The sequence below is a fragment of the Rhinolophus sinicus genome, linkage group LG03 (assembly GCF_036562045.2).
Source record: "Rhinolophus sinicus isolate RSC01 linkage group LG03, ASM3656204v1, whole genome shotgun sequence".
NCBI lineage: Eukaryota > Metazoa > Chordata > Mammalia > Chiroptera > Rhinolophidae > Rhinolophus > Rhinolophus sinicus.
The window spans coordinates 98817465-98845217 of NC_133753.1; the positions used below are offsets into that span (position 1 = coordinate 98817465).

The 27753-nt window shown below is 51.5% G+C and overlaps 2 long non-coding RNA genes across 9 annotated transcripts; one reads left to right on the forward strand and one right to left on the reverse strand.

The window, feature by feature from the left end:
* Nucleotides 1–1169: 1169 nt before the first annotated feature.
* Nucleotides 1170–5606, forward strand: LOC141570642 (uncharacterized). Of its 3 annotated transcripts, none has more exons than XR_012494883.1 (2): nucleotides 1170–1935; nucleotides 3447–5606. It is a non-coding gene; the product is annotated as an uncharacterized LOC141570642 (long non-coding RNA). The 3 variants fall into 3 exon arrangements; XR_012494885.1 differs by having other exon boundaries at nucleotides 3750–5606; XR_012494884.1 differs by having other exon boundaries at nucleotides 1170–1690.
* A 541-nt stretch (nucleotides 5607–6147) lies between these two features.
* LOC109457813 (uncharacterized) lies at nucleotides 6148–27327 on the reverse strand. Of its 6 annotated transcripts, none has more exons than XR_012494881.1 (7): nucleotides 27188–27321; nucleotides 26381–26440; nucleotides 25713–25786; nucleotides 24892–25074; nucleotides 21418–21616; nucleotides 15670–21013; nucleotides 6148–12313 (listed from the first exon to the last, which is right to left on the reverse strand). It is a non-coding gene; the product is annotated as an uncharacterized LOC109457813 (long non-coding RNA). The 6 variants fall into 6 exon arrangements; XR_002139107.2 differs by having other exon boundaries at nucleotides 24892–25077; XR_002139106.2 differs by having other exon boundaries at nucleotides 25713–26440.
* Nucleotides 27328–27753: the final 426 nt, after the last annotated feature.

The window sequence follows — 27753 nt, forward strand, 5'->3', positions numbered from 1 at the left end:
CCCAAACCCCCTCCCTCCTCCCACTTGAAGTACCAGTCCCTCCTCCCCCCTGCCATCCAGGCCCCGGGGCTTCCCCTCCCTTAGAGCTGAGCCCACCGCAAGCCCTATCCCTCTCTCGGCCTCCCTGAAATCAAAATCTAGAGAAGGCCCTGAGGCGCGGCTGGCTGGAGTCCTTTGCATACCTTACTGTGCAGTCCTGTAAGTGTCACCAAGCCCCACACGGAATCCTAGATGGGGAGAGACTGAGACCTGGGCATGACTGCTGTGCAGGCCCCTCTCAGATGACTGGTGGTCCAGCCTCTGCTCACATGCCTCCCCAGGCAGCCCTGCCCTGCTGGTGTCCTGTTCCCCTGCCCCCTCTGCCGCAGTTCCCTAGGGGTGTGCTCCAGCCTGGCTGAGGGTCTCACACACTCCTGGGAGGGGAGGGGGCTAGACCTACACAAGACCTCCGAGGGCAAGTCCCAGTGGGCAAGAGCCATCCCCTGCTGAGGCAGGACTATAGGGAAATTGAGCTAAAGGTGCTGGGCTCTCCCCAGTGTCTACAGCCCCATGCTTTTCCTCAGCCTCAGATGGAGCCAAGGGCAGAGATGGAAGACAGGCCAGGGAGAAAAAAGGGCCTGGTCATTGAGGAAGGTGGGTCCCTGTCCCTGTGGTGAGTTAGCCAGGCTGGGGTGCCAGGAGCAGCTGGCTCCTGGTGGGTGGGAGGTCTCCCCTCCCCCATGCTTGCTTCAGCGATGTCCCAGATTTCCCCGACACAAACCCGCCTGCCATGGGCAGCGATCACCCAGACTTCCTACTGGGGCTGAAGGGAGCGCCTCAGAGAGTTGGGAGCACAGAGGCCCCCGCTGGCCAGTCTGTCTGCAGGACCTGGGGTGAGCCCTTCGGTGCCTGGGGGGGCCTCACTTGTCTATCTGGGCAAGTTCAATATTGGATCAGACCAGACTGGTTAGTGGTTGACACTCTGGGAACTGAGATCTCACTAACTGAGCAAGCTTCAGCCATTTGCTTAACCTCAGTCCCTACATCTGTAAAATGGGGATCGCAATAAAATGTTATCGTGAGGATTAAATAAGTGTGTATGATATAATTAAATGAGAATTAAATGAGTGCAGAGCCTAAAGTATAGTGTTATATAAATGTTAATTAATATTACCAGGTCACAGGTTCTTTTGAAAATTCAATAAAACATATAGACCCCCTTTTGGAAAAAACCTGCACTCACATGCCCATTTCGGTGCACAATTTCTGGTTATCAACTCCCTGAAGCTCACCTGCGTAAGAAGACACGCTGAGACATTGACTCTAATATGCTTTTGTTGTTGAATTTTGGGGTCAAATGAGTATATGTGTGGGGACAGAGCCCCAGAGAGTAGTTTACAGGCTCTCGGCCTCACGTGAAGGGGTACTGGCTCGGGGGTGAATGGCCGTCGGCTGTGGCTGATTGGCCGTCGGCTGTGGCCGGTTAGCCAATTGGCCGCTGGTATAACTGCTGCGACTACGGAGGATTGCCGAGGATTGCCGAGCAGAGCCGAGCAGAGCCGAGCAGAGCCGAGCAGAGCCGAAGACAGCAGAAGAGGAGCGCCAAGAGAGAGGAACAGAGGAGAGAGTGGAGAAGAGTCTTGGTCGGTTGGCGGAAAGGCGGACGGCAGGTCGGCGCCCGGTGGGCCCAGCCTCCAGTGAGACTGTAATGGTATGGCTCCCCTACCTATGGCTCCGTGGGTGTTCCTTTTCGGCCTCACCATGTCCTGTGTTCTTGTATGGGGAGCGGGAGCAGAGACCCCGCAGGCCGCCCCGCCTGAAAGATGGCGTGGCGAGCAGGGTCTCCCGCAAGACAATATGCAAATAGTTTTAAATCTCCAAAGAGAAATGGCTGTCCCGTCTCACCCCCACCTCTGGACCCAGGCTCCTCCAGAGGCCACTTACAGCCTTTCCCAGGTATTTCTCCTCCACACCCAACCTCCTTCTCCCAGCGTTGCTGGCAGGGGTGGGGAAGCCTTAGCTGTGAGCTGCGGAGCCTGGGATGGGGTAGCAGGCTTGCTCCTGTTTCCTCCCCAGAGACTGTGGAGTTGGGCTCTGCCCCTCTGACTCACTGCCAGGCTCTTGCCCAGTGCCCTCCAGCACCTCTCCCCTGCCCCAGTCTGGATGCCCTAATTTGTTGCTTCTACGGTCCCCCTCCCCACACTGGTAACCAGAGCTGCTTTCAAGTTGCAAATCCCACCACATCCTCTCCTCCTTACAACTCCCAATAGCTCCTCATTGAATGTGATGGTTTTAGCATCTAGGTTGAGGGAGGAAAATTTATGTAAGATTCATGATGCCCTGGGTACAGAAAATGCAGAATTCTTCCTGGTAGATAATGACATCAGCAAAGGGGCTTGGGGTTGGTCCAGGGGCCTGTGGAGTTACTGAGCCTGGGCCTGTAGCTCCTGGGGGTGGGGGCAGCTGGAGGAGGCTGGGATGAAACCACTTCATGCAAATATATTGAAATGAGGCTTTGGGGCAAGATTGACAAGCTGCTAAGAACAAAGGCTCTGTGATTCTGCTGTGTCCCACCTCCCAACCAGCTGGCTCAAAGGACCGTTTCCCTGCAGGGTGCTTGTGTGTGTGTGTGTGTGTGTGTGTGTGTGTGTGTGTGACGGGCTGTCGCCCTGCCCTCCCTCACACACTTTGGTGTGTGTCCCTTGCCTATAAAGTGACACATCAGCACCCTTGGGCTGGTATAGTGGCTGGGTTTCTAGCTCATATCCGAATAACACTCCCTTTTCATTTTTTCCTTTTAAATGGACCTGAGGTGCACAGAATGGGGTTAACCACCAACCCAATAATGACACACTCTCAGTATTGGCCCATGTAGGGCCGCTTTAATCGAGTGATTTGTTGATTTGCAGTGATACGTTTTCGTCTGCAGGACGTGGTGAATGTGTCGGAGCTCAGATGCACTCGTCTTGTGCCCCTCATGATAGCCACGCCTCCCCCTCAGAGTAATCACCGAATTTTGTGTTTATCAGTCCTTTGCCTTTTTAAATATAATTTTATAACAGTATCAGCCAGGACAAACTAGTTAGATGCTGGGTAACAAATAATCCCTAATCTCAGGGGTCAACCCAGCACAGGGTTATTCTTCATCCTGCTGCATGACCAGTGAGGATCGTGACCTCTGCCCACTGCACGCACGGCGGCCTGTGATGTGCTGCTCAACACTGAGTTCTGGGGTTTGCTTTGGCAGGGGAGGAGAAGAAGAACTCAGCACCACTTCTTAGATATTTCTGCCCCAAAGTGACACTAGCACTCTGGTGACCTTTCATCGGCACAGGCTCTCCCTAATTTCAGGAAGAATGTACTGAGGAGGAAGGAAGAGCAGAGGTCTTGCTGATCTTGGGGGCATTACCACAACCACACCTCTGTGGAGGCCTAAACAGTGTTTTTTTTGTTTTGTTTTTTTTAAGGCGGGTGCAGCTCACAGTGGCCCATGTGGGGATCCAACCGGCAACCTTAGTGTTATCAGCACCATGCTCCAACCAACTGAGCTAACCAGCCACCCTGCTAAACAATGTTTTTGATTTTAGTGGTTTGTGAACTTTCGGAATGGATATTGTGTAATAAATGATCTTCTGAGACTGACTTTTTCACTCCCTGTTATGTTACTAAGATCCACCTACACTGTTGTATGTCGCTGTGTTTCTCCCATTGTGTTGCTGTCCATTCGTCACAGAATGACTCTACCCCTTGTATCCATTTTCCTTTCACAGTGCTTTTCAATTGTCTGACTCTGTTCCCATATGAACCGTGCTACTGTGAACAGTCTCGAACCGTCACTAGGATTTCATCATCCCCAACTGCAGACTGTGAGCTACTCCCTTCTCAGCCTTCAAGCCCCAGAGCCCGTGCCTCTGGCCCCTCAGCCATGGAGGCTGCTTATTCTCCTGCCATCAGCCCCGCCCCACCCCGTGGACTCCCTAGCAAAAACACAGCAGCTCCAGGACACAGGGTCATCTCATAGTTTCACAGTTGAGGACAGCATGTCGGTGGTCAGGTCCTTTCTTCCTTTTTTTGAACAAGTTTTAAGCTTTGGCTGTTGAACCACAGACTGTGCAGGATGCTGGAGAAATAGAAGAACTCGATACACTACAAAGCAGACATTGATTCACTTCCTTTTATGTACAGACTCTGTTGCGCTGGGACCACGAACAAACGGACCTGTTCTCAAGGTGCTCGTAGTCTAGATGGGGAAGCGGATTTAGACACAGGACTGTACTTGCTGAAGTAGTTGTGCAGGTGTGCAAATCTCATCATGGTCATACCAGGACTTTACAAATCTAAGTGTTTTTAGTCATATATTTTTATGTCTATGTCCCTATGTATCTATGTATCTACCTACCTATTTATCTATCAAATGTGATTTGATTTATGTGAATTCAACACCCTCTATCCTAGAATAGAATAGGAAACCAGATCTTGATTGGTGGGTTATTATTTTTATAGATCATAGCGTTCCTGAGCTAATACTCTGTTTTCAGTTCTTCTAGTTGGGGCCACTTAAAAGTTCCCACAGAGAGATGGGAACAGCTTTTAGCTGCTCTTTTGATTTTCTCCAAATCCTTATCTTCTTCTTTTTCTTGGTTGCTGGTGGGCCAAAATGTCACTGCATCTCTGGGAAGTTAATATTGAGCTTGACCCTAATGCAATAGCAATGCCTGCACTGTTTTTGAGCCATGGTTACATTCACGGTGAGAATACTGGGAAAGTCACCCAAATTCCATCTCTGAACAGCGACGTGGCTTGTTGCTGCTGCTTCAATTAAGAATGCGTATGGAAGTGACAGTCTGTTGTGATGTCTTGGGCTGCCCCATTCAGCCCCCCCTCCAAGAGGGTGGCATCATCTTATGCAGACACCATTTCAGCGCAGTGTGCAGGGCACCGAAGCAGGCTTCCTCTGCATGGCCAGGGGAGGGCGGCTCTAACTCTGCTTGGGTAGGGAGCGTGGCGGGGGACAGGGAGCTTGAAGAACCAGATGGCATTAGGCAGGAGGAGAAGGGGGAGCTGGAATTCCAGCCAAAGGAGCACACATGCAAAGGCACAGAGACTGACAGGACACAGTGCTCACAGGGGCAGAGGGCAGTTCGCAGTGGCTAGAACAGAGGATCATTTAGGGGACAAGATATATGCATGTGGTGACCTTACCTGTGCTCAGCAAGACTTCTGGCTGTCTCTGCATTCTAGGTACGCGGCTCTCCTGCCGTTAGGGAAAGGTGGCAGGGGCCTTGCATGGCAGCATGTAATGGATTTTTTTATTGTATTATAGTAAAACAAATCTATATCTATATCTATATCTATATCTATATCTATATCTATATCTATCTATCAATCATGAAGTTTACCATTTTGAAGTGGATATTCAGCGGCATTAAGTACATTCACAATGTTGTGTAACCATCACCTCTATTTCAAGAATTTTTTCATTACCTCAAACAGAAACTCTTTCCCATCTAGCAGTAACTCCCCGTCTCTCATGCTTCCCTGCCCCCCAGCCCCTGGTAACCTCTCATTTACTTCTGTCTGTAAACTTGCCTATTCTATGTACCACATATAAGTGGGATCATACAGTATTTGTCCTATTGTGTCTGACTTATTTCACATAGCATAATGATTTCAAGTTTCACTCATGTTGTAGCACATATCAGAATTTAATTTCTGTTTATGACTGAATAGTATTATCATGTGATGGGATTTTGACTTTCTCCTGGAAGCGCTGGCATGCTGGGGAGACTGTCATCTAGAATGACAGCACGCTCTTGCTGCTTAGGAAGCTTTCCCATTCCTGTGTGGGAGGATGGGGGCGGGAAGGGCAGGGCCTCAGGAGCCTGTGACAATGGTTCAGGAATGGAATTCCGACCCTCCCAGCAGTGTAGCCTCACCTCTTCCGCTCTGAAACCCCCAGGGCCCTTTCTGTCTTCTGAGGATTCACAGCTGAACCACATAATCTCTGCTGTCCCTTAAACTTTTGACAGGTGAGGACTGTGCCCTAAGCACTCTCGGGGCCCTCAGGCTTCTTCTCTTTCTGTCTCCTCATGGCACAACCCATGATGGCTCAGGCCTCATTGGATACTGGAGTTGAGGCTCAGGGAAACGAGTCACCCCCAGACATCCATGGCAGGTATGGTCCTGGAGGGGTCAGTTTTTCCCATCTTGCTTCCCCTCTCCCAGCCCTTGGTGTTGGGGTGGGGTCAGGCTGCATCCCACCTGTCAGCACCCCCACCTGCTAACGTCCCTGGCAGGTTTCATCTCCAGAGTTGGGGTTGAAGGAGACAGAACAAGCCCCAGGGGTGTGGATAACAGGGTTATAATCCAGCGGGATGAGACTGAGCTCTCTGGAGTCTCATAGCATTTTTCTAGCCCTGGCCAGTTTATTACCGTATCTCTGAGTGATGGGGCTCGGGGGAGCTGTGGTTCCATCAGCTGCTCCCGCTGCCGCACTCACTTGCGATTGATCAAGCTACAATTGGAGTGAGCAAATTCCTCCTGCCCCCCAACCCGTGGTTCTGTTCCACTGTTCTCCCCAGTGTCTTCCTCTCTGGCTCAGCTGATGGGGGGAGATGCAGACTTGGGCTTCAGACTCAGGAAGCCCATTGTGTGACCTCACTGTGTGACCTTCATCCTCATTGTGTGACCTTGGGCCTCAGTGTCCTTCTGCGAACAATAAGGGCTGGAGCCGTTGTCCTCTGAGTTTCTGAAACCCCAGGCAATGAGGGCATCCTTCTTTCTCCTCCAGGGAAGCATGTGACTAGCCCGGGGCCAACAGGCTGGTGACTGTCCTCAAGGCTGCCTTAGAGTCCAACCCATTAAGCCAGAGCTGTGGGGCAATCAGATGCCATCTTGACTCAGTAAGCCCCCCTGTGGGAGAGAGTTGGCAGAACAGGCCCTGAAGAGAACCCAGCGGCCACCCCTAGCCATGTCAGATTACCGGATGTCTGTCGTTCTCCAGAAGTTCTTTGGGGAAGGACTTTTCACAGATGAGAGAATTTACCAGTCTAGGGTTTTATAACCACAATATTGGACCAAGTCATTCTAGTGAGAAGTTGTAAATGATTTACCTTCCTTCCAGGTAGGTGGAGGTATTAACTAAAGAATGGCTGGGACTCATTTTAAGCAGATCCGAAGAACGATGACTCGCTTCACGACTTTTTTTTGTCCACCTGGAAAACGGTGTCTCTGCTTTTGTAAGACTGCCAGCCCTTTTCTGCTGTCTGCCTGTCCACGTGAGCCCCACATACCAGGTGATGGAGACAGTGTCTGGCCAGCACATAGCTCTCCTGTTCGAAGATCTATCATGCTCCCCAAGGAGTGAGGGGAGCCTGGACTGCTCAGTGGTGGCCCCAGGGGCCCTGCGATTCTCTCTGGCCTCTCGATGAGGTCACATCCACAAGAATGGTTTGAATCAGCCCCAGGAAGGAGACTTCAAGGAATCATACTTTGAAATCCCTCTGCATCTTAGTGGGGTGGGGGGCTAGGGAGACATGAGGAGAATTGGGGTGATGGGGGAACAATGGATTCTATTTCTAGCTGTGCCACTAACCATTGCACACCTGTAGACAAATCTCTGCCTCTCTGCCCCTCTGTGATATCCCCACCCTTCCACTGCACTGGTGTTGAGAGGGTATAAATGAGGTAGGAATCCTTAGATATTGGCATAGATTTCTACCCTTACACCCTGGTCAGAATATTCAGGCCTTTATTACCTAAAGTCCATCAACAAACTGCCTGAAAACAAATCATATATAAGAGGACTACCCAAACAAGTTACAACTTGCAAAAATAGACAAAGTTAGAATGAAAGTTTCTGTAGCATGTAGATGAAGCTCTGTAAAGCAGACGTGAGAGATGAAATACTATTAATTGGGCTGCTACACCTCTCTGTTGCTTTTGTTTCTTAATTTAAAATTTTTTGACCTTTTCTTTATTGTTTTCTTCCTTGTACTTTTTAAAGGCTTATTCTTTTGTTCTTTTTCTTCCTTTTTGCATTAAATAACTCAGTGTGTTTATTTTAAATATTTTTTATATTTTAATAAATTCATTTAAAACTATACATTTACTTCTTTTTTTAATTAAAATTTATTGGGGTGACAATTGCTAGTAAAGTTACATTTACTTCCAAATATTGCTTTAGCTGCACCTCACAAGCTATAAATTGTATTTACAATCTTATCTGGTTACTCTTACATTTTAATATACATATTTACTTATAAGTTTTTCTAACAAAGTTCAAATATTATCCAGTATCTTTATGATCCTTCAGAACAAGTAAAGAATTTTTGAAATTGTCTAAAATCTTATGCCTTAAAAAAAATCACAATTGGGGGCAGTAGGATGGCTCAGTTGGTTAGAGCGTGGTGCTTTTAACAAGTTTGCCGGTTTGATTCCCACATGGGCCAGCGAACTGCGCCCTCCACAACTAGATTAAAAACAATGACTTGGGGGTGGCTCAGGAGGTTAGAGCTCCATGCTCCTAACTCTGAAGGCTGCCGGTTCGATTCCCACATGGGCCAGTGGGCTCTCAACCACAAGGTTGCCAGTTCAATTCCTCAAGTCCCGCAAGGGATGGTGGGCTCCGCCCCCTGCAACTAAGATTGAACACGGCACCTTGAGCTGAGCTGCCTCCCGGGTGGCTAGGTTGGAGCGCGGGCTCTCAACCAAAAGGTTGCCAGTTCAATTCCTTGAGTCCCGCAAGGGATGATGGGCAGCGCCCCCTGCAACTAAGATTGAACACGGCACCTTGAGCTGAGCTGCCACTGAGCTCCCAGATGGCTCAGTTGGTTGGAATGCGTCCTCTCAACCACAAGGTTGTTGGTTGGACTCCCGCAAGGGATGGTGGGCTGTGCCCCCTGCAACTAGAAAACGGCAACTGGACCTGGAGCTGAGCTGCGCCCTCCACAGCTAAGACTGAAAGGACAATTTGAAGCTGAACGGCACCCTCCACAACTAAGATTGAAAGGACAACAACTTGACTTGGACAAAAGGCCTGGAAGTACACACTGTTCCCAATAAAGTCCTGTTCCCTTTCCAAAAAAAAAAAAAAAGTGCACTTACTTGAAAAAAAACAATGACTTGACTTGGAGCTGAGCTGCGCCCCCCACAACTGGGTTGAAAAACAATGACTTTACATCCTGGAAAAACACTGTTCCCCAATTGAAAAAAAAAAATCACAATTGTAGCTATTATTATTATAATTATTTGGTCAATAGTTCAGTTAACTAATATTTTTAAACCAATTTCTACACTCATTGTTATTTTTAACACCCCACTTTTTCCCTTAAGTTCACTTTTCATTTTGCTGAAGTACATCCCTTAGGACTTCTTTCAGTAAAGTTCTCTTGGGTATAAACTCTCCTAGTTTTCACATGTTTGAAAAAAGTTTTATTTTATTTTTAATCTTGAGTGATTATTTAGCTGCAAATGGAATTTTACCCCCCATTCTTTTATACTCAACTTTGAAGCACTTGTTCTATGGTTTCCTGGCCTTTTTTCTTGGTGAGAGTTCTGCACATCTTGTCAATTCTTTGGTAGGTGAAAAGTCTTTTCCGTAGCTTTTCAATTTTTTATCTTTATCTTTAATGTTCTGCATAACTATGTCCAGTTATGATTAACTGTACTTATGATGCCAGGCACTTAATGTTTATTTTCACCCTGAAAACTTCCCTTTTTCTTTAATTCTAGGAAATAATCTGCTTTTATATTTTTGACTATTGCTTATTTTCCATCCCTTGATTCCCTTCTCCTGGAACTCCTATTGGGTATTTGTTGGGACCTTTCAACTTACCTTCTGTTCTTCTTAATGGATCTATCACATCTTTACCTTTCTATGCTGTGTTCTACATAAATTCCTTAGTACTAGCTTCCAATTCACTAAGTGTCTCTTTGGCCATGTGTAGTCTAGAATTTTCCCAGTTATTGAAGGTTTTATTTAATTACTTTATTTTTTCATTTTTAAGATTTGAAATTGGTTCTTTTTCATATCTATCTATTCTTGTTACATTTACGCTTATTTTTGTTTTATACATTCTCATTCCTTTTTGCAGATGCCAGTTTTTAAGGTTTCTAAACAGGCTTATGTTAAGTCATTTTAAGATTACACTATTATTTATTTTGTCTGCAATAAACTCCTCTTCTAACTGTTGATTTTGCTTTAGCATCAGTCTTCATTGTGTATTTTGAAATTGTGCTCTGTAAGCTTGTCTTGTGGGGGAGTTTTTCTCTGTTGTTTTGTCCCTACAACTATTGGTTTTACAGTTGTGCACTCAAGTCTCAAGTCTTGAGTGTAAAACCAGGTCTTAAATTCATTTTCTTATTATTGTCTAAAATTTTGGTTTTAGCCCTTTTTCTGTACCCCACTTAGGGCTCTTATCCTTTGGTGACTTTGTAAGTATTACAGATCCAGTCCCTGAAGCAGCAGGTGGCTTTGCAGGGCCAGCTTCCTCTGGCTTCCCTAGGTTCACCTTCATTTTCTTCTGGTAACATTTTCTGTCATGGTTACAGGTTTGCAGAAAAGTGGAGGGAGTAAATGGTAGGACCACAGAGCATGAATGGAGAGAAACTTCCTGACTGAAAGTCCACTGGCTTTAGCTACTGGGACTTTAGTGTCACTGTAATAACAGAAACTTATTCTCCCAGTATTGAACAGCAAGTGCCAAAGACCTTTGCGTGTTGTGACATGGTGTCAGTTCCTGCCTGTTCTGGGCTCACTGAGAGGCTTGATGCTGCAGGGTCAGCCCCACTCAGTGGCTAAGCTCTGGAGTATACTGGACGCTGCTCTGTCCTGTACCCTATCGCTAGGGTCAGCTCCATCCTGGGGCCTTAGCTTTCACCTCACACCCCTGCAAGGTGGTCCATGCCCACCTCGCTCTCTGTCCTCCTTCTATGGGTCTCTGTGGTTCTCTGCTGGAGATAAGCTCTGTCGGCCTCTGCCCAGGCCCTCGCCCTTCATCAGCTTCTCTTCTCCTGAAGCAGGGCCTTGTTCACAGGGTTCTCTGGCCATGGGATGTGGGCTTGTAGAGACCCTGGAAAACATTCAGCATTCCCTGGCCAGATGCATCCTCCTCCACCCCCATTATTTATATATACTTTTTTTTAAATATAGGTGAGTTTATAGCTGTTCTGTATCACACAGGATCTCATAAACATTTACTCGTGTCATTACAAGATCCTTACTACTTTAAAGTTCTTTACTACCATTTACTTAGTCTTTCTCTCAGTGTTATTTCCGGTTACTTGTAATTAGAGGTAACCTGATGGCATAAAGCTTTGTCTGCACTTTAGGTTGTGTCTTTAGGAAAGACCTCAGAAGGGAATGACAAAGTGGAAACTGGAGTCCTTGGCTGTTGGTACCTGTGTAGAGCAGACACATGCATCCATGTGGCGTTGGGACTTGAGCTGCTCTTCCGCCCAGCCCTACCCACCACCAGCAGCTCCCAGTGTGCTGCAAGCAGGGAGGGGCCGCACCACGCTTCGGATAGCAAGTCATTTCATTTCTTCTAGTCAAGAGCTCCTTGGTTACAAACTCTTTGATTCCTTTAAGAAACTCCTGGCTGGGCCCCAGATACAGGGAACAAGAAAGCAGAAAGTGTTGAGAAAGCAGAAGCCTCTGGGTGGCTGGGTGAAGGTCCCGAAATGCTACCAGCTGTGAGGTTTGACATCAGACAATAGAATGGCTCAGGGGGGATAAGTAGTGAACATTTTTTGAAGATTCTTGCTTTACAGTTGGCCAAACTGTTTTCATGTTCATCTTTATTATCCTTTACAAACTAAGCTGCAAGGCAGATGTTGTTATTATCCCCATTTTCTAGAGGAGAGGGCTGAGGCTCAGAGCCACTCGGCAGGGCTTCTGAAAATGTAATGTGCGTATGAATCACCGGGGATCTTATTAAAACACGAATTCAGATTCAGATGACCTAGGGAGGGGCCAAAATGCTGGCTTCCAACAGGTGATATCACTGCTGCTGGCCCGAGGACCTCACTTGAGTCAGGAGGTGCCAGGGAGCTTGGCCAAGTCACACATATCCCCAGGGATTGAAGAAACCCGTGTCTGTCTGACCCCAAAGCCTGCGCTCCGTGTCTGCTGTTCCCACCTGGCATCTTACAATCCATCCACTTCCTTTGCAGGTATCAGAGAGAGGAGGCTTCAGTTGGAGAGAGAAGAAACTTTGTTCAGGGAAGGGGGCTGCTCACGCCCCTCCTCCAGGCTTAATGAGGAAGAGATGGATGGATGGAAGGGCTGTCTCAGGGGTAGTGAAGCACCGCAGCCGGGCAGCTGTCAGTGGTTCTGTTGGAAAAAATTAATTTTTTAATTAAAAACATATTTTTCTCCCCCTCTTCTATCCCCTTTGCTTTAATGTCTCAGTCTGGAGTAATTATGAGTCGCTCTGGGGAGACTGAACCTTAGAAAAATTGTTAGTGTGACTGGCCAGGAATTTATCTGATTAACTTTGGCTCAGCCTTTGAAAGAAAGAAAAAGGGAGGAGGGAAAGCAGCAGCTCCCCACTCTCCTTCTGGCACAAACTTAATCACCGTGCCTGGAAAGACAGGTGGGTGCTGGGCTGGCTTCTCTGGGCCAGCCTGGGGCAAGGTGAGCTGGGAAGACCTGAGCTCATTCCCATTCCTGGCATTTCCTGTCCCCCAGGTTTTCTCTGAGGGGCAGGGATGTGTCATTCTGCCTGACCCAACACTGGAGATGTTGTCTTACTTAGGCTGGGTTCCTGAGAAGCAAGCTGGAAAAGGGGGTCCAAGTATTAGAGAGTTATGAAACAAGTGCTTTCAAGTGATGCTCATGAGAGAGTGAATACAGCGGAATAGGATGGGAGGGACCTAGGCAAGGATGTGGGGTCAACTGAAGTCTGGTCTCCCATCCCAGGGAGCTCTGCAGCTAGAACAGCACCAGGGTTGTCAGGGGGCGGAGAGCAGGCTTTTGTCCCTGGATCTGTCAGCTGTCGGTTGTGGGTTGTAAACCCCCAGGCATTTGCTGATAAGGTAGGTCTTTACCTGCTGAGGGTGACTTCCAGAGAAGTGGGGCAGAGTACTGGCCTGGTAAAGGGGTGTGGGTAAGGCCCCAACAGCACCTACTACAGATGGACTGGAGGGGGCCTGGAGGGGCTGGAGAGGAATGACAGGATTCATGCTAATTTAGGGGATAGAGTTGAATGAATGGGTGATAGAGGGTGAGGTGACAAGGGGGCTTCCAGGCTACTGACTGGGGCACCAGACTCTAAGATGGGCACCCAGAGGAGGGCAGACCTGCTGAGGCTGAGGGTGATTTGTTCCCCGGACGTCCCAGTGGGAGTGCCCAGCAGGCAGCTGTGTGCACCAGATTGAAGCAGAGATAGGCATGCCATCTGTGTGCAGTTGGGAGAGGGAGGGTGGGAAATGGGGAGAGAAGAGGCAAAGCAGAGCCCTGGGGACCCCCTATGCTTGGGGCTGGCAGAGAACAGGGAGCACCATGGCAGCTAAAGATGGTGCAGCCAAAACGGCAGGACCTGGTCCCTTGTGCCACCTCCCGTGCTCTGTCCGTCTCCTTATCTGTTCCCTCTGTGGGTGCATCCTTGTGGAAGGATGCTGTCATGCAGGGAGTCATGCGGGGTCTCCTGTCCCGCTCCCCACACAAGAATGCCTGACATGGTGAGGCCAAAAAGGACCACCCACGGAGCCATAGGTAGGGGAGTCATACCACTATACTCTCGCTGGCGGCTGGGTTGGAGACACAGGAGGCAGGAGCCTCACGATCCGCAACCTGCCGTCCACTTCTCTCTGCCAACCAACCTTACTTGCTGGCTGCAATCCGCCCTGCTAACCGCAATCCGCGCTTGCAGGTTCAGCCACCATCTGCTTGCTAGCCCCCATTTGCTGCGAGCGTAGCCACGGCAGTTATATTAGTGGCCAATGGCTCACTGGTTACAGCTGACTGCCAACTAGCCACAGCTGATGGCCATCTACTACCTGAGGCAGCACCTTTCCATGTGAGGGTGAGAGCCTGGAAACTGAACTCCTGGCTCTGTCCCCACATTCAGACATGTCACTGCGGCCTTTGGAGCCCCTGAGCTCAGAGGGGAACTGAGGCCATGCTTATAGGGTACAAGTAGAGAGCTGCGGTCAGACAAATCACCTCCAGTCTCAGCTCCGCCATGAAAGTGTGGCTTGGCCAAGTACCTGAGCCTCTTTGAGCCTCAGGTTCCTCATATGCAAATGGAACTAATTACACATTCCCAAGATTTTTGCGAGCATTAGAAATGCCATGAGGTGTCTGGCACACAGGGTACTCCTATAACGGCCCCACTACCACATGAAGCAGCCTCATGGCCCCATTTGTTACATTAGCACCTCTTTGCCCGTCATTGGAAATGTAACCATTGCCCTGCAGTAAGTGGAGGTCTTGTGACTAACAACTGCCTGGTGGCCATCAGGGTGTGCGGACATGCCTGGACTTGTGCAGCTGGATGGCCACTATCCGCTGGGGGGTAGAGGGGCGTGCAGCAGGGCTGGGAAGGGAGGCTGGGAGCTGGGAGTGTCCAGACTCCCCTGGGCAGGGACGTGGGAGCTGGCAGTCTTTAGTCAGCCCCCACCCATGACCACCACGAGGGGAACTGCCAAGGTGAGACTAAGGACTCCCGCAGGGTCCCTCATCGTCCAGTCAGCACACTACCCAGCTCCAGGCGCGCCACTGACACTGCAGTCTATGGGGTTGGGCTCCAGGGGACGCCGCGGATATAGAAAAGGACACGAATAATGCCCCCTGGAGGTGTGCAATGGAAACTTGTGAGCTCTTCAGGGTGGCAGTCTCAGAGCCCCACAGCTGCTGGGTATCCCTGCAGCCATGACAGCCCCTCCCAGTGTCTGCCTTCTCCTAGCTCCCTCTGGTGTTACTCCGGCTAGGGCACCGAGGCCTCTGAGGAATAGCCCTGAGCACACCGTGTCTGAAGCCTTGACGTCACACCCCTTCTGCCCTGCTCCAGTCTGGGAGCTCTCAGCGGCATGGCTGGGGCCTTTGCCTCCCTCTGTCTCCTGCCAAGCACAGGGCTGGCACATGGAGGCAAACTGTAAGATTAAAATACCAACGTCTTTCATTCTTCTACTGAAGAGGCATTCACTTCTCAGCCTCCAGTTGAGCCCTGGGTGCTGCTGGGGGGTGGAGACATGACGATAGAGCAGACTGACCCTGCCCTTGAGGGGTCCCAGCCTTGTGGGGCGACAGACAGTCAGAGTTCAGTGTGACCAGAGCTATGATACATGGCAGGCAGGCAGCCATGTGAGCCAAGTGATGGACAGAGGGGGCACCCGAGAAGGTTTCCTAGATGAAATGACCCTTGAGTTGAAAACTGAAGGGTGGGTAGTGGGGTGGGGCTTGTGTGGGGCAGAGGAAAGAGCGCTGGACAGACCGGGAGTCAGGAGACCTGCACCCAGTCTCAGTTCTATCTCTAAGTACCTGTGTGACCCTGGACAAATGCCCCCGACTTCCTCTGGGCCTCAATTTCTTTATCTCTTGTAATGGGGACTGGGTGACATCATCCCCAGAGCCCCTCTGGCTTGGAAGCTCTTGGCTTTCCTTCCAGGACCTTGTGTGGGAACACAGGTGGTGCCGGGACCCTCTGGGGCATGTTTATAGGTTGGTTATGACTAATCCAGACTTACCCCTTTGAGTGCCAGGAATGTTTGCTTTATTGTGAGTAGCTCTGCCTCCAGCAGCAGGCTGCATTTGGGCCCAGCTTTCTGGGAATGGCAAGGTCGGGGTCTGCTGGAAGTATGGCTGAAACTGGACACTTCCATGGGAGTGCTCCACTCTGGCCTGCCTGGACGGAAGGGGGATTCTGAGCGGCAGAGAAGGCCTGTTCTTCCAGCCTCCAGTGGCTCTCGGAGGACTGCCAAGCATCTCCCTTCACCCAACTTGCTTCTTCGAGGTCACTCTGCTGACTCTCCCTTTTATAAAGGAGCCAATTAGCACCAGCCAATCATCTCATGCCTTCCCTCCTGTGAGCTGGAACTGACCAATTACGCTTGGTATGGTCTGTCTGTTGTTAGGTGCTGAAAGCTACCTCCCTATTGCGGAGGGCTTGGGTTTTAAAAGTCCAGTCCTGGGTCTGGAGCTGATGTAGGAGGTTGGGTACTCCAGGAAGATGGATTTAAGATTTCCTCAGTGCAGTGTCCAGTGGGCTGTGCCCACCATCAGAGCTGTTGGAACTCAGGGGAAGGAGCGAGCACCTGGCCCAGGGCAGTCCTAGAGGACTTCCAGGAAGGGGTGTGGAAGAAGGGGTTTGAGGCCCAGCCTTGGCGCCCTTTTCTCCAGACAACGGACCCTCTCAGACCCCTGCCAACAGCCTCAGCACTGTCATCCTGGCAGCGTTAGATGTTCCCTGCCCCTCTGCCAGCCCTGGCACTGTCCTGGTCCCTGTGTGGCATCAGGCTCTAGGACCCTCCTCCTCAGCTCATGCACACCCAGGGCTCATGTGGGGTGTAGGACGTCTGCTTACCCCCAGGCCTGAGTCATGATCCACACTCCCTTCCCTGGCTCCACGGGCTAGGGATGGAGAGGACGCAAGCAGTGCCATGGAGGAGTCAGAGAGAAGGGGAGGCTGTCCTAGGTGTGAGTGAGTAAAGGTTTGGCGCTGGGTGAAAGGGTATGCATGTGTATCTGCCTGTGGATCTACCCCTCTTCAGCTGTGCAATCTTGGGAAAAACAACTTAACGTCTCTGAGCCTCAGTTTCCTCACTTGTAAAATACCTACTTCTATGGGTTGTCATAAGGATCAAATGGGGCCCAGTGTAAGGGAATTGCCTGGCACAGGTCAGGCACACTGGAGGTACTTAGTAAGTGTTTGCTGAAAGGAGGGCTTGAGAGCTCTCAAGTCTGGCAGTGGGGCCTGCATAGTTGCTCTGCCATGGAGCCGGACAGGGTCCTGTAGCTGGCTAGAGCTGGATACAACAAGAGTAACACGGGGCTTCTGCCTGAGACCTTGTCCCTTACAAGCTGGGGTAGCCGGGAAAGTGGGGGAGGGGGAAGCAAAGGGTGGAGAGGGTTAGCACCTTCTATTTCCCTATCCCCTACTCTTGTATCGGGGACACCGCCTTTTCTCTATGAGCGCGGTCCTTTCTTAAGTGGGGAGGGCCTCTGCCATCTGCAATCACTGGAATCTGGCTGCCTGGTTTCCTACTGAGATGGGGCGCCTGGGGGCCCAGAGAGGCAAGTGTGTGCAGGACCCCCAGAGCAATTGGTCCTGAAGTTACCTCATGGGGTTTCCCCATCAGGACTTGTGAATGGTGGGTGTGGGGACTGAGGAAGACCCTTAGCAGACTCTTGCTCAGTTTTAATTTGAAAGCACGGGTAAGACAAGAATATTTCAGGTCCCTCAGATTTAGGACTGAGGATTTGAGCAGCCCCTGAGGGCCCTTTTCCTCCTTGCCCAAAATGCTTCTCTCTGGCCATCTTTTGAACACAGCAGTGGAGACCACTGCCTTCTCCCCGGATGTGCATTCTGGAGCCACAAGCTGGGGGTACATATCTGGGTGTGGCTCCTGTCCCAGAGACGGAGGGCTGCCCAGGGAGGATGATGGTAATGGTGGTGATGATGGCAGCTGATGACATTTCCTGAGCCCCTGGCTGAACATCTCCTGTGGCACTCATCCCAGTTCTGGGCTACAGCCCATCTCATTGAAACACAACCTTTCCATGAACCTTCAGATGGGAATGGAGCCCCCCACAGGGAGGAGGGAGGGATGTATTAATTCACGAAGTTCACGGGATTCTCTGTGGTGGTGGTGAACCTATGCAATAGCTCCCCCTGTGTGCTCAGGGTAATAGTCCATGTCCAAATGCCAATTTACCTCCCTACTTTTAAAGAACATGTCCAGAGAACCAAGGCACTTTTGGGGTCTCCAGGCAGAAGAGGTATTTCAGGACCCTGGAGAGTACCCCAAATTCTTCAATAATGGGTGTAACAAGGAGTTGGGCTTTTCAGAACTGGTTCGTCCTGGGAATTCATCACAAAGGGTAGATCCTTGGAACCGAGGGCCCAGGGAACATGAGTTCCAAAGTCATTCATCAAATCAGTGCCTCATGTTCCACAGGGCCTGCTTGGCTGGGGCGGTGTCTTCTGGAATAGTGGCAAAAGCAAGGGCAGCCCAATTTGCTTCTCTAGTCTAAGTCTGCAAAGACACAGGTATCTCACTTTTTGCACTCTCAAGAGTGTGTGCAGGTGGGAGTGCTGTGAGCTGAGTCTGCCTGCAACACCGTCCTGGCGACTCTGGCGTGGGGGCAGTACTTGGCTGTTTTGACAGGCAGCGTGGTGCATGGTTAGTTGCAGACTCTGCAGTCTCACTGTTTGAAATTGAATCTTGGCTCTGCCTCTCCCAAGCTGTGCAAAATTGGGTACATGACTTAAGTTATGCATTATTCTACGCTTCAGTTCCCTCATCTGTAAAATGGGGATGACAAAGCTCCTACTTTACAGAGCGTTGAGACAATTAAACACATCAGGCACTTGAATCAGTTCCTGGCATTAGTTAGTGCAGTAACATAACATCATTACCTTTTAATTCCAAGCATTTCTGCCCCAGCTCTGACACCCCAGTTCTCCCCATGGTGCCCCGAGTCTTGCTTCCAGGGTTAGACTGGGAAGAGGTAGGCATTTCCTATTGGATCGCCTGTAGAGCTGTCTGAGGAAGCATTGGTTTAGGAATTGGGAGGCCCTACTGCCCTGGGACCTGAGGAGAGGTTGGGCCCTGGCACCTGCTTCCTCTCCGTTCCTTCTTCATGGTGGTTCTAAGCCAGAAAAGCCCAAGCTCACATCTTGGCTCTGAGCCTCAAAAGCAGTGACGTGGGCGAGTCATTATTAGCCTCTTGGAGTCTCATCTGTGTAAGGACAGAACAATACCCTTGACGTGGTTGTTTGGACGATGAGAGGAGGAAATGTAGGCAGAGGCCAAGTGCACGCTCTGTAAGTAAGTTGGCGCTGGAACACGCTGTCTTCCTGGCGTCTGGCTCATCTTGGGTCCTGGCCACTCCCCCACCTCCCCCTCCTGGTGGACGAGGTTCTCACCCCTTCTCCTTGACTTCCCGCTTAGTCCAATCCAGAGGATTGGGGACCTTCAGAGTTGGCCCATCCAGGCTGAAACCTCAGAGACAGAGGCTTTTAAGATAAAAGTAGGTTCTGACATCCTGTGGTCCACTTCTTGTGGCCTCGCCTCTTCTCTGTGCTTTGTCTTTGCCTTAATGCTCTGAGTTTCTAGACAGAGCTTTGTCCCATAGCTCTAGGCAGACACCCTTCTCCATCCTCAGCTTTGCCCCATTCCAATAACAAGTGGTAAAATATTTATTGTATTAACAGCTCAGATTTGACAAGCATGAACTGGGGGGTGGGTTCTAGGCCTTATCACATAAGTTATCTCATTTATAATTAGCATTTAATTAGCATCTAATTTTTATCTGGCACTGTAGGAAGCATTTTACATATCTTTTCTTATTTAATCACCCAACAGCCTCTAGAGATAGCTATTATTACTAATTTTATTTTACAGAGGAGGAAACTGAGGCCCGGAGGGTTTGAGTGATGCTTGGGTCACATGGTGGGGACCTTAGAGAGCCACAGGGAGGAAGCCTGTGAAGTCCTTAGCAGTGCCCAGCATGAGAAGGTGCTCAATAAAAGGTGACAGCCCTGTTCACCCTGGGTTCCCTCTCCAGGACCCCTAACTGAGAGGATTCCCCTTCATGCCGTCTCCCACCCTTGTCCCAGCTCTTCTGCTGGTCGGGAATACACAAATTTGCATTTGATGCAGGGGCAATGGTGGAATTTCAGGCACTGTGACCGTTCGGTGGGGGACACAGAGAATAGCCATTAGCTCTGATCATGCCTAAGGCCCCTTCCAGCTTGCTCTCGTGGCCACGTCCAGGGACTCCAGGGGCTGGGCTGTCACTAAGGGATTATTCATCTGCGTGGGGACTTGGACACAGCCATAGCCCCTCACTCATCCCCTGCAGCCTCTCTGGGCCTGGGGTGTGGAGGGAAGTGGGTTGGGACTTCTGGGGCTTCAGGTGCCCTTCTGCCACTGTCACGGGGCCTGGCCTTGACCATGACCTCTCTGAGATGCCCACATGGGCTGCAGAGGAGACCTAACTTCTCAGTGGCTCTGTTATGGGCAGTTCACCTTTGGGCCGAGGGCAGGTCTCTGTCCCTCTCTGGGCTTCAGTGTCCTCACCTGTAAAATGGGAGGGTAGGACTGGTTGGTCTCTGAAGGCTCCCCCAGCCCTGCCAGGCACCCCAGTAAATACCATGGAGAACCTCTCTCCTCCCCTGTGCCAGCTCTGCCAGAGGGTGTGTAGTGGAGGGTGGTAACAGAGGACCTGGCAGTAGGACGTGGGGAATGAGGCAGAAGAAGGAGTCCCAGGAGTTCCTAGCTCTCTGGCTTGAACAATGGTTGATTGGGGTGTTGTTTACTGAGATAGGGAAGAAAAAAAGCAAGAGTAGGTTTGGGGAGGGAAGATGAGTTCAGTTTTGGATCCAATGGATTGGAGGTGCTCAAGGGATGGGCCTACGCAGCCAGTATGGAGGTGAGGGTGGATTTGAACCAGGAATATCTGCATCAAAGGACATGTTCCCTCTGGCACACCAGCCTGTGCAGAGTGTGCAGTGTACTCAGTTGAGCTACTGAGGCCTAAGGAGGTGCCAGAGAGGGCTCATGTTCAGGGCAAGGCCAGCAGCTGGGAAGAGCAGCAGCTGGGAGAAAAGAAAGCTCTATCAGGGAAGGCTTCCTGGAGGAGGCCACTGAATGTTGCGTTCTGTAGATATCAAGAGAGGGTGAAGTCTGAAGGGGAACAGGAAGGAAACACAGTCACAAGGGTCCTTGAAGGCCATGCTCAGCAAGAATAGATGAGTTGTCCAAGGTCACACGGCTAATAAGTGGCAGAGCTGGGATGACCAGCAGGCCGGCTTCACTCCACAGTCTGTTCTCAACCCCACAGGGTAATGCTCTCGGGGCCTGAGGCCTGGTGGGAGGAGAGAGGGGGACAGGAGCTGCAGATTGCGATGGACTGAGTCTCTCCCAATTCAGACCAACTCTCCTCACCCCATATGTGGTCAAATTCCAAACCAGCAAAGAGACCACTGAGCTTTGACCCTTAAAGTCAGAGGATGTGATGCTGGGATTGTCCTAGTTTTAAGACAGCTCTGACTCCAGGTACAAGGGTGCCCACGCATGTAGGTGGCCTGGTAACGACTTAGCGCCAGTGAATGAGGTGCACCCAGGATCTCCCCTGCTCCTCAAACTGGTCTCACCATGCCCAAGAGTCTGTTAGTGCACCCTGACTTTGGAACAGACATGGTCTGACCACCCCCCTCCCAGGAGGGGTCACTTCTTTGGCTCCTCCCATTTCACACAGAGGGGACTCACCAGACACCTTCTCCTGGGCAGAAGGGGCGCAGCCCCTGCAGGGGACTCCCTCCAGGCTTTGCAGATGGCCAGTCTGCCACGTGAGGGCCTGGCTCTTCTGACAGAAGGGCAGGGAGCCACTGGGCCCAGCAAACCGCAGTGGTTCCAGCAGTGGAGATCGCCAGCAGTGCAGTGAGTTGGCAGTGTCAAATGGGGTGCACTATTCTCCATGCAAATTAAAAATTAAAATTAATCAAACACTCAAATTGATTTCCTTCCCGTCTGTTGGCTCTGCTGTGCCAGTCAGATGCCTGCCTGCCTGCCTAGCCTAGTACATCCCAGCTTCACACCAGGGCTGGGCAGCTCAGGCTGCTGCACAGGTCTCTGTGACAAGCCTGGGGTAGATGCAGGTACCTCATTCCAGTCTTGGGAAATTGGGAAGAGTGAATTAGGCTGGAAAGTGAACAGGAAGGAAGAGACACTACTCTGGTCCAAAGGAAACATCTGTGCTGGGCTGGGAGGCAGAACCCTAGGGAATACGCCTGTGGCCATCATTAATGACATTATGAGCCTGGGCACATTCTGAGCTCAGTTTCCTCATCTGTGGAATGAGGAGGGAGGCAGGTGGAGTAAGTCCCTCATGGTTCTAGCACTGGCCTATGGGTGGACTGGCTTTACCTAGGGTCTGACCGCCACCTCTCTCACCCCCACCTCACCCCAGCCAGCCAAGGGTCCTGGCCTCCTCCTGTCCCAGGCAGGCCCTGACCTGCCCCTTATCAGCTGTGCAACCATGGGCAAGACACTTAACATCCCTGAACCTCAATTTCCTTATGGGTAAAATGGGGGTCATAACACCAGTGTGTGGAAAGAGATTAGCATGCAAGAGGTTTAGTGGGAGGGATGGAGAGAGAAGCAGGATGCAGCTGAGGGAGAAGGTGGGCTGTGATGGGTTGGGACCAGAGTATCCTTTGAGGGGTTATTCTGAGTTGGGGCAAGAAGGATGGGCCTTTATCCCCTGCTTTGACTAGTCATTGGATACAGCTGCCTGTGGGGGGGCAAGGCCTTGGGCCAGGCACACCTCTCTCTTCAGTGAGGGAAGGCACTCACCTGTGACCTGGCAGACTCACCACCTCCAGCAGAGGGAGGAGTGTCCCGCCTGCAGGGTGTCTGGGCGGTGTGCCATGGTTCCCCCTACTCACTGCAGACAATCCAGGGAGGCTGGTGTGAGGGTTCTCTGGAGCAAGGTCACAAAGCCTGGTGGGGGTCAGCTCCCAGCAAACAGCAGTCACTTTGCTGAAAAGGCTTTGGGACCCTGCTTTCCAGCCTTCACACCCAGACACTCCCCAAGTCCCGCCTCTTAATTCTTTCCTTTTTTATTTATTTTTATTTTTGAAAATTTTATCGGGGAATATTGGGGGACAGTGCGTTTCTCCAGGGCCCATCCACTCCAAGTCATTGTCCTTCAATCTAGTTGTGGAGGGCGCAGCTCAGCTCCAAGTCCAGTTGCTGTTTTCAATCTTTAGTTGCACAGGGCGCAGCCCACCATCCCATGCGGGAATTGAACCGGCAGCCTTGTTGTCAAGAGCTCGCGCTCTAACCAACTGAGCCATCTGGCCGTCCTATTTATTTATCTTTTATTAATTAAAGTTTATGGGGGTGACAATTATTAGTACTACCTCTTAATTGTTATGTCTATCCTTGGACCCCTCTACCCCACTGCACCGCCTCTGCTGGGTGACCCCACAGCCTCCTCTCCAAGCGCCATCTCCAATTTCGCCCCCTCCAATCCATCCTCCTCATAGGAGCCAGACGGAGTGTCCACACATTCGGATCTAACTCTCCGCCTCCCTTAAACCCTTCAAAGTCCAATCATCTTCTGTGGTATTCATGGATCTCCGCGACCTGGACCTGACCCCCACCCCCACCCTCACCGCCCTGCTACCTTCTCCCAGTGCGCCCTGTTCACCATCCTATTTCTCCCTTCAGCGTGTGAGTGGTGACTCAGGCCAGCCCCTGCTCTTTGGCGCCTCCGTTTCCCATCTGTAAACAGGACCCATAAGCCTGTCTCTGCCTGGTGGCACCCATGAGGGTGATGCAGTCCTCTTGGGGAGGTGTGCCTTGTCTTTGAGGAGAGTGGGCAGCTGACTAAGGTTTTCCAAGAGGGAGGTTTTGTAAGGTCAGCTGGTGTATCTGTCTGGTCCAGGAGGATGCTTGACAAGGGAGCAGTACACCTGAGGTTACACCAAGAAGCCCAGTTTCCTTCATCCTGTCTCCTGCCGGGGAGACTATAGGAAGAAAGAATTATTCCCTTTCACAGATGGGAAAACCAAAGGCCCAAGGATCCAATGTAGCTCTTATAGGCCTGCAGAGACCCCACGACATCTGATGGGGAAGTAGTGAGTGAGGGTGCTGAGTGGTGGTGGGGTGTTCAGTTCAAATGCCACTGTCTTCTGCTTCAAACCTCCAGGGCCAGCCCAGAGCCACCAGACTAAATCCCCAACTCCCTGTGGGGCTCACTAAACCTGTTGTTCCGACCCCTTGCCACTGCAACCCCATCTGCAATTCCCTCTTCCTGTTCTGGCCACATGGCCTTTCCTCCTTCCTCCCACCACAGGGCGTTTGCACGTGCTAGTCCCTCTCTGGAGCTCCTCACTTCTCCAAGTTAATGTCTACCCAGACTCACGATACTACGTGAAATGGCACATCCTGCCAGAAGCCTCTCCTGACTTCCAGGAACAGAACGGACCTTGACTTAACGGCCCCACAGCTATTCATAGCACTTGTCCCAGTCGTCATTTTACATTTCTTTGAATGATGGTTGGATATCTGTTTCCTTCTTTAGACTCTGAGTCCTCTGGTGTGTATTCCCCACACCTGACACAGTGCCTCGCATGGAGTAGGTCCTCCATAAATGTTCATGAAAGAATGAAGAACAATGGCTCTCAGTTCAAATCCTGTAACCCCACACTAAACCTTGATTTTTCCCTTCTCTGAAATGGAAGCAATAACACCAGGGTTAGTGTGAGGATGAATCAATGAATGAAAACTCCTGACACATAGTAGGTTAAAAGTAAAGAGGAGGAGGAGATTGGAGTAGGCAGAGGGTAGTCAAGGAAGGCTGTTTAGGGATAAAAGGATTTGAGAGGTGAATGGGTTGTGTGGAAGCCAAGTGGTGGTGGGGGCAGGTGGGGAAAGACGTGGAGGTGGGCAGATCAGAAGAGAGACAGCAAGGAGAGCCTGGCTGGGTGGGGTGTTTCTCTGAATGCTTGGTGACCCTCTTTACTTTTCAGCCTTTCCCAGGAAGCCAGGGTTTGGCTGAGAAGACACGCAAGAAATGGCCACTGCCTCCTGGCACTCCATGTGGGCCACCCAGCCGCAGACTGGACCTGGTTTGGTGACTGGGTCTGGGACACTGCCAAGGTCTCCCCCACTGGCCTCTGGAAATGGCTGAAAATAGCAGAGGGGCCCCTGGTAGGCATCTGAAGGGGCACTGACCCAGTGCTTGAGGCAGGAAGCAGCCAGCTTTCAACTTCTGGTGAAGGGGCTCTTTCCTGGAGCTGCCCACACATACCTGGCCCCTGGCCCCCAGCCCCGCAGCAGCTGCTGCTGCTCTGCCAGTGGAGAGCGGTTCCTCCAAGTGGGCCTGTTCATTATCCATGCTTTGCCTTTGTGTAAAGCCTGCTGGGAGACAGAGGTCGTAATAGCTCCTGGCCCTAGCACAAGGGCAGGACACAAGGGGGTCTGAAGGGGACCTTTGCACATGCTTGGCTCTGTGCACAGAGGCTGGATAGCGAGCCAAGGCCTGGACCTGCTGAGGGAAAATAAATGACAGACTTCCATTCATTGCCCCTGTGGTGCAACAAGCTTGCCCCCATACTTAGAGAGGAACTTGAGGCTCAGAGAAGGTGTGCTATGTATCTGAGGTTGCACAGAAAAGCTGGGGGCATAAATTCCCAGTACAGACACGAAGGCTGTGTGGCTCCCAGAACAGGAGAGGGGGAGAAATGGACGGGATGTAGACTGGAACTGCTGCTCTGCTTGTATGTCAGAGACTCTGGGGAATGGCTGTTTGTCTCTGTTTGACTTTCCTAGGCCCCACCTGGGAGCCCTGGGAAGACTCCTCAGGAGGTGTGTTGATCCAGAACAGGCAAGAACCATGAGCTCATCTCCCTCGAGGCTCCCAGAAAGTCTGGGAGGAGGGCAGAAGAAAAATGGACAAGCAAGGAGGGAACAGGGAGATAGTAGGGGCCTTTGGGATGGCCCACAAAGCCAAACTGAGATGTGGGGAAGGAAAAGGCCATTTGCTGAATACCTACTGTGTGCTGGGTCATTCTTGTGCATTATTCCTCATGAATCCTTCACCAATTGCCTTAGTGGCTGAGTATTTCCACTGTACAAAAGAGGACACTAAAGCTGGAATTGGCCCTGATATGCTTAACAGCAAAGTCTGGGGTCTTTACAGGGCACCTGGATAGGTGGGTGCCCAAGTCTGGCCCTTGCTGCACTCATTCCCGCCACAGCCAAGGAGTGGGGGTGGGGGTGGGGCTTCTCCCACTTCCCGCTCTGGTCAGCAGGGGGAGACTGTGTGGCATCTGGCTGCAGAGACAGGGCGCTGAGGTTGGGACTGGGCCTCCGGGAGAGGGGGCTTCTCTCAAAAGCTCCTGGATTTGGGGAGCCCTTAGCTATGCCTCTGTGATGGGTGAAAGATGGAGAGGGCTTCTGCCTAGATTTGCTAAGGGGCAGCCTTGCTGCTGCCCCAGAACAAAGTGAAACTCTTCAATTCAGGGCTCTTACAGCCTCTCTTCTCCATCCTTCCGTTTCCCACTTCTAGGTCTTTGCACATATTCTTCTCTTGGCATGGGATGCCCTATATACCCCTTTCCTGTCTGGCCAACTCCTACTCACCCTTCAATCCCTGACTTCAATGTTACCTCCTCTAAGGAGCTCTCCTGGACCTCCCCCATTCCCCAATGTTCCATCATACCTCCGGCTTTCTCATTTTTCGAGGATGGGAATGTGTCCAAATCGTCTGTGTCCCCAGTACCTAGCACAGGACAGGGCACATAATAGATGCTTAGTGAATAAATGGGCAAAGGGTCTGTCTGGGGTGGGAGTAAGAATGGAGGACCAGGAAGAGGAAATGTTCATGTAGCAGCCCTATCCAGGATAAGGCTGAGCAGGAGTTTAGGGGTGCACTTTACTTCCCAGGGTTGTCATGACGATCTAGGGACATCTGGGATGTCAAAGAGTTCTGCAAACTGTAGTGTGCTGTCCCTGTAGGTCCCTGTACCTCTCAACTTTACCTTGCTCTACTGATGAGGAGAATGGAGAAGGTTATAGAATGAGGGAGCGGGCGGACCAGGCCTGGTGAGGGTGGGGTGGTGGTGGCCTCAGCACTCCGAAGCAAGGAGTGGGTGGGATTCGGGGGTCTGAGGGCCTGCCGTGGGTCTCCCTCTCCTATGGGCTCTAACCCCACATCAGAGGTGAGACATGGCCCCAGAGATGATGGAAGTCAATATCTTTTCAAGGAAGGGTAAACTGAGGCCCATAGAGAGGCAGACATTTGTCCAAGGTCACACAGCAGGACCAGCATGACAGGTGTTCTCACCCTGGGCTCAGATTCGGACAGCTGCTTCTCTGATCCCTCCTCCCCGGCCGCGCGCTCCCAGCGCCCATCGTGCACTGCCTCCACACCCCCAGTCGGCCCCTAGGCTTAGCAGCCGACAAGCACTGAGCGCCCCCTGGACGGCGTGGTCTGGGCGGCTTCCGACCGCCCTTCTCCTTGACTCACCTCCAGCTGGGAACGGCCCTGCTCAACGATTGCGGACAGGGCGCCGCCCACACAGCGCCACAGCCCCGGACTGTCCCGGCGCGACGAGGACGCCCTACTCGGTGCCTCCGGGTGGGGCAGGTCGAGCCCGGTGCATTATCCCTTTAAGCCTGGGAGAGATGGGAGCTGTCAGCGACAACCCAGGCTAGCGCGGGACGTCGCCGCCCGTCAGGCCGGAGCGAGGAGCCGCAAAGCGAGTGGAGAGCGGAGGGGACAGCGGGGCCGGGGCCCGGCGGGTACCCTCGCCGCCCACTGCGCACTCCAACCCTGGGCCCGGCGAGCCGCGGGCGGCACCAATGTAATGCGGAGAATGTGAGGCCGCGCAGGGCGGCCGGTAGCAGAGGGCGCGGGAGAGGGCGGCGGCAATGTAGCCGGAGAGACAGCGGGAGACACAGCGGACCAGAACCTGGGGGAGGGAAGGGATAGATAAGGAGAAAGGACAGGAGGTAAAGAAGGGGCAGTGACAGAAGAGGGGAAAGGAAGGAGCAGGAGAGCACGCGGCTGCGGGCGGTGGCGCGGGCGAGGAG